Below are 12,681 nucleotides of genomic sequence, written 5' to 3' on the forward strand. Positions count from 1 at the left end.
GGGGGCGAGAAGTGGGAGGGGGCAGATGGGGGCGGGGGCCAAGCTGTTTGGGGAGGCACAGCCTTCCCTACCTAGCTCTCCATACCGTTTTGCAACCCCGATGTGGCCCTCAGGCCAAAAAGTTTGCCCACCCCTGTAATAGACCAACAGACAATAAATTATACATATTCTGTATACATAATAACAACTATTTATAAAATTGTCCAATTGCAGGCCTATATTATTAAACTATCTTCTCGTTTTTGATTATGAATATAAGTAGACAAGAATAAAGGTATAACATAAAGTACAATAAAAATACAACTATAAAGAAAAGTATATAACTGCAGTGTTTTCAAATTTCATACCACAAAATGTGAATATTTTTTTTTTTGCTTTTCGACATGTAGGAGTGCCATTTCGGTTGGTGGAGAGGCTGAAGAATGATGCAGAAAGCAATGGAACTTTTTAAAACTTCCTAACTCGCTCGCGAGAGTGTTCAAGACTGTTCTATCGTGGGAATGATTACCCCCACCACTCACCACACAAGACCGGCTACTTGCCGGACTGGTGGTGGAGTATATATAGGGCAGCACGCATCCTTACGTAATAGTAATAGTAAATAAACATTCACAATAACTCAAATTAATTTGTGTCCATTATTATTCATGAATCAGGAAAATTATTTTTATAGATTTTTTTATTAGTATATTATGGCCGCGATTAAGAAAAGGAAGTACAATGAAGACTACATTAAGTATGGTTTCACCATCATGGAAAAAAACAGGATCGATCATCCTCAATGTGTAGTATGCCACACAGTTCTCAGCAATGATGCCTTGAGACCTAGTCGTCTTGAGTGACACTTGACAAAGAACCACAGCACTTTGAAAGACAAGCCAAAAGAGTTTTTTGCTGCTAAACTTCAAAATTTAAAACACAAGATGCTGGACACTACTGGAGCTTTTCATCAAGTGTCAGCCAAAGTGGTAGAAGCATCCTATGAACTGTCATTGCTCATCGCTAAAGCCAAGAAAACGCACATAATAGGAGAAACTCTTGTGAAGCCTTGCTTGTTGAAAGCAGCTGATATTGTGCTTGGTGCCGAAAGTAAGAAAAAAAATATCAGAAATTTCACTTTCCGACAATTCCGTGAAATGGCGCATTGATGACATAGCGAAAGATCTAAAACTTCAAGTTGTGAAAGCAGGAAAGCTTCTCCTTTTTTCACAATTCAGTGCAACGATACCACTGATGTAGCACAATGCTGTCAGTTGCTCGTCTACATTCGATTAATTAACGATGGAACTGTGAAAGAAGAACTGCTTTTTTCGAAGGAATTGACGACAACATCAAAGGCTTCTGATGTTATGAAAACGGTTTCTGACTTTTTTGAAGAAAATGGATTTTCATGGGAAAAACTCGTTGGTGTATGCACAGATGGTGCACCTGCGATGCTTGGCTCTCGCTCCGGATTTGTGACATTGGTGAAAGAAAAAAATCCAGCCGTAACCACGACTCACTACATCGTACACAGACAAGCGTTGGCTGCTAAAACCCTTCCAGATGACCTATGTGACTCGTTGAATTTGGCCATCAAAGTTGTCAATTTTGTGAAGAACAGCGCTTTAAATACAAGACTTTTTGCAGCTCTTTGCGCGGATTTTTGGGAGCGGATCATAAAATTCTTTTGTTTCACATGGAGGTAAGATGGCTTTCCAAAGGGAACATGCTTTTGAGATTATTCAAACTGAAAGACAAAGTGGAAATTTTCTTCAAGCAACAGCAAAAAGAAGAGTTATATCGTGCGTTTATGGACCACATGTTTCAACTTTCACTGACATACCTCGTGGACATTTTTGAATCTTTGAACAATCTCAATTTGAAGCTGCAAGGAAACAATGCTGCAAACATTATAGTGCACCATGATGCCAGCAAGCGTTTACAGAAAAAAAAATCAAGCTTTGGAAACGTCGAACGCAAGCTCAGACGCCTAACTTTTCATCATTTCCAACATTTTCATCACTTGCTGAAAATGAAGGTTTCCAAGAACTTTGTAAAGAGGATGCGAAGAACAAAATTGTATTTCATCTGGACTGCCTTGCTGATAAATTCATCCGCTATTTTCCAGACAACTTTTCTGGCAACCCCATTCATAAATTAGCACATAATCTGTTCAACATTGATGTCGATTCATTGCCAGAATATTGTAAGAACAAGCACTCAAAATTAAATACAATTCAAGTGCAAAAGATATTTTCGAAAACTTAAGCCTGGAGGAATTTTGGATAAAATATTTCCCACTTTACCCAAAAGTTGGAAAAGAAGCGCTATGTATTATTCTTCCGTTTTCATCGACGGACCTCTGTGAAAAAAGCTTTTCAAGTTTAGCCATAATAAAAATGTAACAAAGGAATTGACTAGATGTTGAAAATGATTTGTGTTGCGCATTTTCATCTTTCAAACCTAGGATTTCCCAACTCGTGAAGAAAATGCAGCATCATCCTTCATATTAAATTTGTTTTTATTCAACTTTTGTGCCAAGAAAAACTATTTGTGCTTATTTGTAATTTTAAATAAAACATTTTATACCAAGTTCTTGTGTTTATTTTTAATTTGAAATTATTAATTGAATTTGTTAAAATGAGGGTTGGATGATGGTAAAGGAGAGGTAGAGGGCGTGAGGGTTTCTTGAAAATTAAAAAGAGGGGGTGATGCCGAAAAATTTGGGAACCAATGGATTAGGTGGTCATCAGGGGTCTGATTTGTCATGGCAATTACTATATTCCTATATAACCAGGAGTAAGTATAGCCATAGAAAGAACAGGTGAGGAGAGGATACTAATCCAAACAACCAAGCCCATACATCTCATTCATTAATATATTTATATTTAATAGTTATATAGATGGGCTGAGACCATGAGGTTTTGCAAATCCAGAATCAGGTTGGTTCAGCTTGGGTTGCCTCTTATCCAAACCAACAAAGTGCATATATGTGGAGGCAGGTTTGAATTTAAGATAAAATGTCATTTCTAGAATGGGTAGAGATGGGCCCAAATGAAAATCCCACAGTCTGTCTCTCTAGGGCCACACTGCCTAGCCTGGCTGAAGTGCATTTACTGTTGGACTGCAGCAGGGAGCGAGTGAGTGCAAAGATGACGTCAGATTCTCCTGCTCCTGGGGCAGGTAGAGATTGGCCTCCTGACCTTTGCAACTTAAAGCTAGGGCTGGTAGAAAATTCACAAACGTTTTCAGGAAAAATATTGATCTTCCAAGAGGTTTCTGTTTTGCAGGGTTGGAAATGGGCCCTATTTTCTTTTTTCATTAAATGTTTTAAATTGAAAAATTTCATTTCCAGAAAACTGATGACTGAGCCTGTCATTTTACAAGACGCAGCATAATATAAGCAAGCACTCTAAATACCACCACATGGTCTTAGGGATGGGCCAAAACCTGAATTCAATTCAGTCAGTTCATGCACTTTCAAGGACTCTAGAATCCTGCCAATTGCCTTGCTTCTGAAAAGGGATGGTGTGACATATAGTTCCTGAATCTCCCCAAAACTATACAATAACATAGTGTAATAGGCACTGGAAATCTAGAGACAATCTTCCCTTCTCTCCACATACTGTACTTAAAAGTTTGTCATCTATTTAGAAGTATTAATCTAAAACCAGAAGTTATCACATTTAATGATACTGTATCTACTATAACACCAACTTGAATCCACCTGGACTCAATTTGGGGTGATGTGAGCAAAGCAGCTTTAAAATACTTAAGGTTTTCACTGACCTCATGTTCTGCTTATCAGTAGTCATGAATTCAGGGAGCACATAAAATATTAAGCCACAAGATGGCAGTAGTTCTTCATAAATGATGATGCTAGTCACTCTCACACAGCATAAATACAGTATAAAGCATTGTCTGGGCACATCTTTCCAATTGCCTCACCTCACGCATCTAGAAGTGGCCCTATACTTTTCTACAGGAACATGAAACAACATTAAAACCCTTCTACTAAGGAGACTTGTATGTACGAGTACCCTGGTATTTGCCTACCAGTACCAGAGATAATGAAGGAGCTCTGACAGAGAAACGCATTGACGTATTGCTCTGCTCTTTACGGCTCCCTTCAGATACTCTTACTCATGGTGAGTATTACCTGACTTCTTGAGTAATCATTTTGAAATGAATGGAACTACTCGAGGATTAAGGTACTTCTAAGCATGAGTAAGCTGTGATGGCTCAAAGCAGCCAGAAACTGGTACTCCCTAGTGTAAGAAGAGTTCCCAGAAGATCAGTGATCCCTTCAGCTATGGGGAGCGTTGGAGGCATTGCTGATGGAAAGGGGTGTGGCCAGAGTGCCATTGTGGTCTGGTGATTCATGGCTGCTGGAATGCCCCTTTTGGTGCAGCAGACACAACTTGCAGCAGTCTTAGCAGCCATCCTGGTCCCCAGCTGCCCCAGGACTGTGGAGCTGCAAAAATGGCAAAAAAGCGACCTTTGCCTTCCTTCTTCCCTGAGCTGCATCAGGCACAGCTGAGGATCAGTCCTTATAAAGTCTGCATGGTGCCTAGCACAACACTGGGTGATGAATAAGTAATAATAGGTATCACATTGTTTACTGACCACAGAATTAAAACACCCTGATGCTGCACATTTTTCTGTGGGTTTTCACCGAGAGCTGTAAGCCCTTTACTGAGCTCCATAGGCACGTGAGAGCTATTTAGCATTACTGAGACACATGCCCAAAAGGATGGAAAATGCGAGACATGACAGCCAACACTGTAGCTGGTGATAGCTACAGCAATAACAGTGCTATTGATGATGAAGAACAGAATGGGTAGAAGACAGCGGATATTTTGGGGTCTGTCCTTAGGACAAATCAAATAATTGCAACCGACACTTTAAGTTTTATAATCCCCAAGCAGAGAGAGTTTCCTATTATGCAACCTCAGAAATAATCTTAGATTTCAATCTTTCACCCAAGCAATAGCCCGTTTATAGCGCTATTAGTTGATTTAAAAAACACTTGATTACCAAATGGATGTTGTAAACATTGCCATTCTTACTACGACGTCTGATCGACTATAGCTGGAGGGGACGGATGTCAATCATCAGTAAAATGTCAGTAGAGTGCTGAGAGATAACAGACACACATAGAGCTGAGTACACTTCAAGTGTGTCTACACTGCAGTTAAAAACCCAAGGGTGGCCTGTGCCAGTTGACTCAGGCTCACAGGACTTGGGCTGCGGGGCTGTTTAATTGCAGTGTAGACATCTGAACTCAGGCTGGGGCCCGGGCTGTAGGTCCCTGTTAGGTGGAGGGTCCCAAAGCTCATGCTGCAGCCCGAGCCCCACCACAATTAAACACCCCTGGAAACCAGGTCACAGGAGCCTGAGTCAGCTGGGTGTCTAATTGCAGTGTAGACATACCCAGAAAGGCAGACTGCGTGGGAAGAAATTTCAGCAGGAATGAACAATGAATTTTGGAAGCTGAGTGTGGCTGAACAAAACTATTTTTGACGCCATACTGAAAAATAGAAAGGCAGCCCTGTCTCTAGGTCAAGCTCTTCCCACACATTCTGAGATCCAACAGATTAGTTTTTGTAACGTTTGTGAACCTTTTCCTGGAATTGGACTCTGCATGTTCATGTGTTTGTTTTTGCACACTCTGGAGCTGAGTTAGTCACATGGTTGAAGTTGCATGATCCTAGCTACATTCATTCATTCATTCATACCCGTCACCCCAACCGGGGTATGGGCCGCCAACCACAGATCTCCATAGTCTTCTATCCTGGGCCATTCGCTCTAGCTGGTTCCAGGTATAGCCCATTTTTTTGCTATCAACCTGAAGGTCGCGTCGCCAGGTATTTCTTGGGCGGCCTCTTTTCCGCTTGCCTTGGGGGTTCCACTGCAGTGCCTGTCTGGTGATGTTGGTTGGCTGCTTGCGTAGTGTATGTCCTATCCAGCCCCACCTTCTCCTTCTAATTTCGTCCTCTGCTGGGAGTTGATGGGTCCTCTCCAAGAGGTGGATGTTACTGATGGTGTCTGGCCAGCGGATCTGGAGAATCCTTCTGAGGCAGCTATTAATGAAGGTCTGGATCTTCCTGGTGGTTGTTTTGGTTGTCCTCCAGGTTTCAGCTCCATACAGTAAGACTGATTTCACGTTGGAGCTGAACAGTCGAATCTTTATTGCCAAAGACAGCTCTCTGGAGCTCCAGATGTTCTTGAGCTGTAAGAAGGCTGCTCTTGCCTTACCAATCCTTACTTTGATGTCTGCGTCTGTGCCACCCTGCTGGTCGATGATGCTACCTAGGTAGGTGAAGGACTGCACTTCTTCCAGGGGGCTTCCATTCAGTGTGACTGGGTCGTTGCTGATGGAATTGATCCTAAGGATCTTGGTCTTGTCCTTGTGGATGTTGAGGCCAACCTGTGATGACGTGGCTGCCACTACGTTGGTCTTCTCTTGCATCTGCTGTTTACTGTGCGAAAGGAGTGCAAGGTCGTCGGCAAAGTCCAGGTCATCAAGCTGGGTCCACAATGACCATTGGATTCCATTCCTACGCTTGTAAGTGGATGTCTTCATAATCCAATCGATGACGAGAAGAAAGAGAAGTGGTGACAACAAGCATCCTTGTCTGACTCCGGTTCGCACCTGGAAGCTGTTTGTGAGCTGCCCTCCATGGATCACTCTACAGTGTATAACGTCGTATGAATTCTTGATCAGGTTGACCACCTTTGCTGGGATGCCATAGTGCCGAAGGAGCTTCCAGAGGGTCTCTCGATCCACGCTATCGAATGCTTTCTCATAGTCAACAAAGTTGATGTACAACGAGGAGTTCCACTCCATAGACTGCTCGACTATGATGCGGAGCGTTGCTATCTGGTCCGTGCATGATCTGTTCTGCCGGAAACCTGCCTGTTCATCTCGTAGCTGTGGATCGACGGCATCCTTCATTCTCTCTAAGAGGACTCGGTTGAAGACCTTCCCTGGCACCGACAGGAGTGTGATTCCTCTATAGTTGGCACAGTTGCTGAGGTCTCCTTTCTTGGGGATTTTGATGAGATATCCCTCTTTCCAGTCAGCCGGAATCACTTCTTCTTCCCATATTTTCTCAAAGAGGGGGTACAGCATTTCCACTGAAGCATCCAGGTCTGCTTTCAGGGCCTCTGCTGGGATATCGTCAGGTCCAGCCGCCTTCCTGTTCTTCATCATGGTGATGGCTTTTCTGATCTCGTCTCTGGTTGGTTTATCGCAATTGATTGGGAGGTCCTCGTTGGCTGGGTCGATGTCTGGTGGATTTGGTGGTGCTGGTCTGTTCAGGAGTTCCTCAAAGTGCTCCGCCCATCTGTTCATCTGTAGTTCTATTCCTGTTATAGACTTTCCCTGCTTGTCTTTAACGGGACGTTCTGGCTTGCTGAACTTTCCAGACAGTCGCTTGGTAGTATCGTACAGCTGTTTCATGTTACCGCTGTATGCTGCCTGCTCTGCTTCTGCTGCCAGTCCATCCACATAATCTCTCTTGTCCTTCCTAATATTCCTCTTCACTGCTCTGTGGGCTTCAGCATACTCTTTTTGAGCTTTGGCCTTTGCTGCTCTAGTCCTGCTGTTGTTGACTGCTGCCTTCTTCTTCTTTCTGTCTTCTATCTTTGTCAAGGACTCTGCTGTGATCCACTCTTTCTGCTGGTGTTTCTTAATTCCAAGCACTTCCTGGCATGCTGACCTAAGTGTGTCTCTCACTTTCTGCCATCTGTTGAGTACACTGTCTTCCTCTTCTTCAGACCGATCCTGTAGTACTGAAAACTTATTCTTCAGCGTCAATCCAAAATCTTCCTTGGTCTTATGGTCCTTCAGAAGGTTGACGTTGTACTTCGCTCTTCTGTCTGACGCGTCTATCCAGTTCTTCTTCAGCTTCAGCTTCAATCTGGCCACCACTAAGTGATGGTCGGACGCCACCTCTGCTCCTCTTCTAACTCTAACGTCCTGCAAGGATCTTCTGAATTTCTTGCTAATGCAGACATGGTCGATCTGGTTTTCTGTCATGCCTGCTGGCGATACCCAGGTACTCTTGTGGATCCGCTTGTGAGGAAAGATGCTGCCTCCTATGACCAGGTTGTTAAGTGCACACAGATCCACAAATCTCTCTCCATTCTCACTCATCTCTCCCAGAGCATGGGTCCCCATGACTTGTTCGTATCCTGTGTTATCAGGTCCAATTTTGGCATTAAAGTCTCCCATAAGGATGGTAATGTCTTTGTCTGGGAGAGACTCTAATATTTTCTGGAGTCTGTTGTAAAAGTAGTCTTTGTCCTCCTCTTCACTGTCATTGGTTGGAGCGTAGCACTGAACAACATTCATCTTAATCCTCTTCATTTTAGTTCTGAAGGATGCTGTGATGATCCTGGGACCATGTGCCTCCCAACCAATCAGTGCTCTCTGTGCCTGCTTGGACAACATGAAGCCTACTCCCTGTGTGTGGTGTGCGTCGCTCTCTTCATGTCCTGAATACAGCAACAGCTCTCCTGTCAACAGTCGTCTCTGTCCAGCTTGCATCCATCTTGTCTCGCTAATGCCTAGTAGGGTCAGGTTGTTGCTCCTCATCTCTGCTGCAACCTGCGCCGTCTTTCCTGACTCGTACATGGTCCTCACGTTCCATGTGCCGATGGTAATCCTCCTGGCTGCAAGAAGGGTGATCGGCTTAGTGGCTTCCTCGCGGCTTTCACCACCCAGCGTCATGCATCTTCGAGTTGAAGACCCTTCTTTTTCTAGGCTAAAAGTCTCTGTTAACTCTATTGTTGGCGTTTCTGTAGCAAGCTGATTTTTACAGGGTGGAGTTGCTAGCCCCACGCCCAACCCTCCTCCTTTACCCTGACTTGGGACAGGCAGATGGCCCCAAAGGACCTCTCTGGTGGAGTTGATCCTAGCTACACAGGAGACATACAGCTCTCTGCAGCTGGCTCTACTCAGGACTTGCAGCAATGCCAGATTGCTTGCTTCAGCATGTCTCCTCTGCCTCTTCAGGTAGTATCAAGGACATAGCCAAGTTTAGTGTCACCATGCTAGTTTTTGATAAAATTCCTCCCAAGGATATTGAATTTAATTATATCATGGTCACTATTACTTAGGGTACTTCTACACTGCAAAAAACCCCTACAGCAGTGTGTGTCAGATCCCAGGTCAATTGATTCGAGCTCCTGCTTCCAGGCTAAAAATAGCAGCATAGATGTTCCCATTTGGGCTGGAGTCTGGGCTCTGAGACACCCCTCTCCCTGCCCCCACTGGGTTTCAGAGCCTGGGCTCCAGCCCAAGGAGGAACATCTATATTGCTGGTTTTAGGCCCACAGTGAGAAGACTCACTGCCACAAGGTTTTTCTGACAATGTAGACATACCTAAGTGACTCAGCTATAGTTACTTCTTGAACCAACCCATGGGTTCCTTAGGACTGAGACAAGAAGATGCTCTACTCCTGTGTGCTCTAGAACTAGCTTTTACATAAAGCAGTTGTTTAACGTGTCAAAAAATTGCATTTCAAAACTTAGCTGGATATGATGTTATTTTTGTATGACACATCCCTAGAAGAGGTCTTTCTCCAGCCTGAGTGCTCCTCAGCCCCTGCCAGGTTTCTGCCAGTTCCTAGTTTAATCACTCCCCTCCAACCTTATCAATTTTCTGTGCCAGCAGCAGTTTGATTTCACTTTGGTTAAGAAGCCTACCTTCTCTGAAGAGCTTCTCTCAAAGGTTTCCTAGTGCCTAATAAGTGTAAACCCCTTCTCTTACACCATATTCACATCCACAGATCTAGAGCCAGATTCTCAGATGGTGATATCAGTGCAGCTATGCTGATTTACAACAGATGAGGATCTGGCCCCAAGTCTCTGAAAATCCCCCCATCTACCGTGCCCTGTGTGTAGAACAAGAAGCATTTCAAGACAAAGCAGATTCCCTGAACCCAATCATTTTTCCTAATAACTTACATTTATGTGACTGATACCAAGATGTACCTCAACATAGCTCCTCTTTGGCACTAGAGTGGCCAAATGCCCAGTTTTTGACCTGGGGGTATTGGGGGCTGGGGGAGGTTCTGGCACTCCTGTTGGAGTGTCCGGTTTTTAAATATTACAAAGTTGGCAACCCTACTTGGCACTCACTAGAAGTTTTTCTAGATGCCTCATGCAGTCTATCACCTCCATACTTATTAGGCAAATCACTGGACATGCGGTACTCAATTATCAGTATTTCTAATGATAAATGAGATACCTCCATCCATACTCTATGTATCAGATCTCCTGAAGTGACATCAGTGCATGAGGAATGATCATCATCTTCTACCTCTCTCAGAAGGCAGATCTCAGCTAAGGATACAATAAACACACATTTTAATTAATTATAATTAGTTAGTTAATGCTCACTCAGGGCTTTGAAGATGCAAAGTTCTATATACTGTAAGTGCGAAGTGTTATAACTAGGGTTGGCAGAATTTGATTTTTTGATAATTTCAGTGGATAATCTCAATGTTTATTTTTAAGCTTTTTTAGATTTTTATCAATTTACATTTTCGCAGTTGCGCAAAATTATGGGTTTTAAATATTGTTTTCTATTTTTATCCATTTAAATTTGCAAAGTTATGGGAAATTCTGAGGCATTCAGACAATAATTCTTTAATGAGAGTAGATGTTGAGATTCAAAAGGTTTAAGTTTTAGAATTGTTAAAACACAAATTGACAACATCATATGTCAAAGTATACAAAGTAAATATCCCTAAATCAATGTCTAATCATTTCTCAAGCAGCATTTCTTTCTTACTATCTGTACATTTCAATTATCCTCAATGGAAACTTTTTTTTGTGGGTTTGTGTGTGTACAGTGAAATGGATGTTTATCAACATTTACTGATAGAAATAGACTCCATCTAAGCCTAATTAGAACTAATTAAAATGTGTCCTGCTAGGTAAAATAAGGGATGGGGAATAGGAACAGAGTGGCTAATGCAGTCATCAGTTTAACCCAGCCTCTCTGTACATGTAAAAAGAACAGGAGTACTTGTGGCACCTTAGATACTAACAAATTTATTTGAGCATAAGCTTTTGTGGGCTACAGCCCATCTCATTGGACGCATAGAATGGAACATATAGTGAGGAGATATAGTCTGCGGATACAGACTAACACGGCTGCTACTCTGAAATCTGTACATGTAATATACTCATGCAGAAGTAGGTTCCCTGTCTTCTAAATATAGATCTGGTACTATATGCTCCCCAAGGGCTCAATCCCTTGCATTCAAGTTAATGGGAAAACTCCTATTGACTTCAGTGGATGTAGGATAGTGTCTTAAATATGTGTCTTACCTTCTACACAAAGTTTCTTGCTCACAATAGTGAGCCTCAGCCTAATCCAGGGGTGGGAAAACTACGGCCTGCGGGCCACATCCGGCCCATGGGACCATCCTGCCCAGCCCCTGAGCTCCTGGCCCGGGAGGCTAGCTCCCAGCCCCTCCCCTGCTGTCCGCTCTCCCCCGCAGCCTCAGCTCGATCGCTCCACCGCTGGCGCAATGCTCTGGGCGGCGGGGCTGTGAGCTCCTGGGGAAGCGCAGCTGCAGAGCCTGGCCTGACCTGGTGCTCTGTGCTGAGTGGTGGCGGCGGCGGCGTGGCTGGGTCCAGTCGGGCAGCACGGCTGTAGCGCCGCCAGCCACCCGTGACCAAGGCAGTGTGGTAAGGGGGGGTTGGATACAGGGCAGAGGAGTTCGGGATGGTGGTCGGGGGTGGGGGTGTGGACATGGGTCAGGGTGGTCGGGAGGGGACCAGGGGGTTGAATGGGGCAGAGGTCCTGGGGAGATAGTCAGGAAGAAGCGGGAGGTTGGATGGGGTGGCAGGGGGCAGTCAGGGGCAGGGATTCTGGGGGCAGTCAGGGGACAGGGATAAGGGGGGTGGTTGAATGGGGCAGGGATCCTGGGGGGGGCCGTCAGGAATGAGAGCAGGGGTTGGATGGGGCGGCGGGGATCTGGGGCGGTCAGGGGACAGGGATAGGGGAGATGTGGATGGGGCAGGGGTCCCGGGGGAGGGGGGATGTCAGGGAACAGGGTGGGTTGGATGGGGCAGGAGTTGGGGGGGGCAGATAGGAGGTGGGGGCCAGGCCACGACCCCCTCCCCTAACCGGCCCTCCATACAATTTCCAAAACCCAATGCAGCCCTCAGGCCAAAAAGTTTGCCCACTCCTGGCCTAACTGTATCCTGAATAGGGCTGGCTAGAAAAAAGCATTTCTGTTTCATGAGGTTTCAAATTTGTTTTCGTGTCACTTTGGAATGAAAATGAAACCTCTAGAATTTTTCCTGAAAAGCCGAAAGAGATTGAGAGAGAGAGCAATCCACCCCAGAATAGCCAACAGGCAGGTGGTTAGGCCATTTGTCAGGTCTGAGTCCCCGTTCTGAATCCTTCCCCGACCTTGGCCTGCAACCTTCCTGAAGAAATTTTCATCAAAACTAATTCGTTTCTGCAAAACATTTACGTTTTAACAAGACAGCGATTTTTGATGGAAAGAAGTTTTTGATTAACTCTAATCCTGAACAAAAATACTCCAAGCAAGTACACAAATATCTGGCTTGAGACTGGGTCATTAGGCAGAGGTTGATGTGCACATTCTCAGTGCATAGTAAAACCTTGCTTCTGACTGAGTCTGAATTTCCATGCATTAAAGGGGCAA

General features: G+C 44.4%; 1 pseudogene; it reads left to right on the top strand.

Moving 5' to 3' along the window:
- The first annotated feature begins 692 nt into the window (after positions 1-692).
- LOC120369065 lies at positions 693-2,387 on the top strand (annotated as a pseudogene).
- Positions 2,388-12,681: the final 10,294 nt, after the last annotated feature.

This window comes from Mauremys reevesii, linkage group 7 (assembly GCF_016161935.1).
Source record: "Mauremys reevesii isolate NIE-2019 linkage group 7, ASM1616193v1, whole genome shotgun sequence".
Taxonomy (NCBI): Eukaryota; Metazoa; Chordata; order Testudines; family Geoemydidae; genus Mauremys; species Mauremys reevesii.